Raw genomic sequence first — 3,727 nt, 5'->3', positions numbered from 1 at the left:
AAAAATTTAATGAACTAGCAAAGAGCCAGGAGTGGAGATGTCGCTCATATAGTAGCTCACCAATCTAGAGAGGAAAGGTCTAGCAAGACCTTAAAGCCCTGAGTTCAAATTCTAAGCACTCCAACACACTTGTGTACATGCGTGCACACACACACACACACACACACACACACACATTTATTCAAAATACCCTCGTGTCAGTGTTTTGCATTAATTTATTTGTTAACAAGATTATATGGATAAAATAAGGGAAATAAACACTTCAATCTCAGAACATTTTTGTACATTTTTTATTTTAAAAATATTGCACAGAGGGGTTACATTTACATGAGCAAGGTAATGAGTACATTTCCTAACAAGCATTGTTACCTCCTCCTTTATTTTCCCCCATCATCCCTTCTCTCCCACCTCCACAAGTACATTCCACTCCTCCTCTCTCCTTCCCCTACCTAAATTGTAAAATTCATTTTTCAACATAGGTCTTGTGCATCTCATTGTTACAATGGGTCAACCTGTATCCCTATTTAAGCATTTTGTTGTTTTCTTCTTCTCCCCAAATTAGAGAAACGTATATACAAGATGTAGGCACACCAACTTCAAATACAGTGAAAAAAGGGGTTATAGTGTGGTTGAGGAACATATAAAGGAACAAAAAAAATCACATCGTACAGTATAAGTATGTTAGAAATAATAGCAAGATAGAATCACTTGTGTACCTATCTTGGTGTTCGTTTAGCTTAACATCATCTTATCTGGTCAAATGCACATAGCTTAAGACATTTTCTGATAATCCCGGACATATATTAGTTATTGAAAATAAGAGGAACCATGGGACCTATGTTTCTTTGGAGTTGGCTTACTTCACTTAATAAATTTTTTCCAAATCTTTCCATTTCCTAACAAATTGGGCAATGTCATTCTTTCTGATGGAGGCAGAGAATGCAATTATATATATTTACCAGGTTTTCTTGATCCATTCATCTACTGAGGGGCATCTGGGTTGGTTCCATATCTTAGCTATGGTAAATAATGCTGCAGTAAACATAGTTGTGCTGGTAGTTTTAGTATGGTCTTGTTTGTGATCCTTTGGGTAAATGAACAAAAGTGGGATTGCTGGGTCATAGGGGAGCTTTATGGGGAGTCGTTTGAGGAAACTCCATACTGCTTTCCAAAGTGGTTGAAGATTTTTACACTCCCACCAAGAATGCAGTAGGGTTCCCTTGTGGCCCCATCTCCTCCAGCATTTGTTGTTGTAAAAATATGGATTGCTTCACTAATTTTCGAGTCATCCTTGAGCAGGGGCCATGCTAATCTTCTCTGTATCATTCCGATGTTAGTGTATGGGCTGCCGGATTAAGCACAGAACATTTTTTATATAGAAGGTGTAATTGATTTTCTTAGTCAATTCCACAAAAAAGTAAGTTCAAAAGAATTGTCATGAAATTTTAGAATCATGCATTTCTTACATAAGCACACATTTTTGATGTTGGCATAATTTGTGGAGGGGAAGGGGAAAATGTTTAGGGATACAAGTAGACCCATTGCAACAATGAAAGGAACTTTACAACTTTGGTATCTCTACTACTGCCATACCTGCAGATTGTAACTTGATTGCTTCTTTTGAGGTAAGTATCACTATGCCTGGGTCTGCTTGGACTGTGGTCCTCCTAACACAAGCAAAACACATAGCACCCATCAAATGGTTAGAGTTTCTGAAACTTCTTTTTTTTTTTTGGTCTGGGCTTGCCTGGAACTGCAATTCTCTAATCTCTGTTTTCTCAGTAGATAATAGTACAGGTTTGAGCCACTTTATCCAGTAAAAGTATACAATTTCAAGATATCTTGATATTGCCTATATTTGTGCTTAACATATATAGCTAACCTTAATTTTCTCCCTCTTTTGTTTACTACTCTGAGTTGAAAACATTGACTTTCTTGATATACATGGCTTTGTTTTGGGTGGAATCCCATCACAATCCAAAAAATCTCCCAAAAAGTTTATGTCAAGAATCATGGAAAAGAAGGCTTCAGGTTGGAAAGAAAACACTGATCCTTAACTTATATGCAGTATATTTATAGTGTTAGTCAATACTTTCTGAAGTATGAGAAGAGAAGGAAGACAGAAATGTGAAAGATGTCAGGTCTCTGTGGAATTTCTGTAGTTGTTACTTCATGTTATATTCTTCCTTAAAACTTGCTTTATTAAAAGCCTCTGGGTGGATATTGGTTGGACTGATTGGTAACCTTACCCAAGAAATGAAGCTGATTTTAGAAGGCTGATGATTTGGTAAATAAAGGAATGATGAAAATGAGAACAGATATTGTCACAGAATGAGCCAACAAGGTTCATTGCTGAACAGCAAAACAAAGCAGTTTCAAGTCCGATGATGCACATTGGAACATATATAGATAGATACATATATGTATACATATACAAACATACGTGAAAAAGTATATATGCAGTAGAATACAGAGAAAGTTGGTGTGACAAGTATTAAACTATATCAAACTGGTTGCAGGAAAGGTCCAGTAAAATATCAATAGTTTAGCATAGATTTTGCATAGATTTCTAAAGAATGAAAATTCTTCCCTCATTTTATACTTTACAAATATCCTTAGTATATTTTAAGTTTTTTATATTGTAGTTGGAACATCTATATAATGCTGAGAATTGGAATTACATAAAGTATGCAACATGAATAGGCCAGCCAGAATAGGAAAGTTCATTAGATTCTTATTTCCAATTAAACACCAGGAGAAAAGGAGTTCCAGTTCAGATTTTATGTAGAGCACTGGCCTTGAACACAAAACGACCAGTCAGGCCATGAGTTTAAGCCCTAAGATCTACAGAAACAAAAACACAAAATATAACTTGGAGTTAGATATTTTATAATGAAGCATTTTTTACATACTCTACATTGTTAGAAAGACTAGATTTCTGTGTTAGCTTTAAAACCTACCATAATAAATGATATTGTCCATTTATTAAACAGAAAGGCTTACTCAGATTTATAAGTTTGAAGGTTTCAGTGTATGTTCAGTTGGTTTTATTGTTTTGGTGGCCTGTGACAAGACAATGTCAAGGTGAGGAGTATGTCAAAAAGAAATGTTTTTGACCTAGAATGATTAAAAGAGAAAAGAAGAAAGAAGATGAGAGTGCATGTTCTCACAGGTTTTATTCTGAAGAACTTAATCTCCAGAAGAACTATTCAGGTATTCTCCACCGCCTGGGAGGAAATGGAAAGTCATTTTTCTTTAACACATAGGTCTTTCTGGGGCATTGTAAATTCAAATGGCAACATCTTCACCAATGATAATGACTTGTCCAGGGGTGGAAGCAACTAGATATTGCTATAAATTCCAATCATATCCTTTTTCTTCTCATACCATGAAAGCCTGCCACAATTCCCAATCAAATCCCATCAAAGATTCAAACATTAATGCTGTCCCAAAAGTTCTGTATGCAAACCCAGGTACATTCACTTCATTTAAGATGGCAATAGTATATGAAAATTTTAAGTCTTCCATAGAAAAAATTCATATTAAGTGAAGTAAGCCGGTACCAAAGAAACTTCAGGTCCCATGGTTTCCCTTATTTGCAATAACTAGTATATGTCTGAGTCAAGCAGAAAAGGTCAGATAAGTTGATTTTAGGGAAGTGAACCCTAATATATGTATTCAATTTTTCTTTCAGGTGATTGTTTCTACACATTTATAAGATTATTTC

At 35.3% G+C, this 3,727-nt stretch overlaps 1 non-coding gene across 1 annotated transcript; it reads right to left on the bottom strand.

Annotated features, from left to right (window-relative positions):
- Positions 1-1,254: 1,254 nt before the first annotated feature.
- LOC122100593 lies at positions 1,255-1,361 on the bottom strand. The gene has a single exon (XR_006146209.1). It is a non-coding gene; the product is annotated as a U6 spliceosomal RNA (small nuclear RNA).
- Between the last annotated feature and the right edge of the window lie 2,366 nt (positions 1,362-3,727).

Source organism: Dipodomys spectabilis, unplaced genomic scaffold (genome assembly GCF_019054845.1).
Source record: "Dipodomys spectabilis isolate Male_0828 unplaced genomic scaffold, ASM1905484v1 ptg000587l, whole genome shotgun sequence".
Classification (NCBI taxonomy): domain Eukaryota; kingdom Metazoa; phylum Chordata; class Mammalia; order Rodentia; family Heteromyidae; genus Dipodomys; species Dipodomys spectabilis.
Note: the sequence above shows the minus strand (reverse complement) of the source record. Positions and strands in the feature narration are given on the sequence as shown.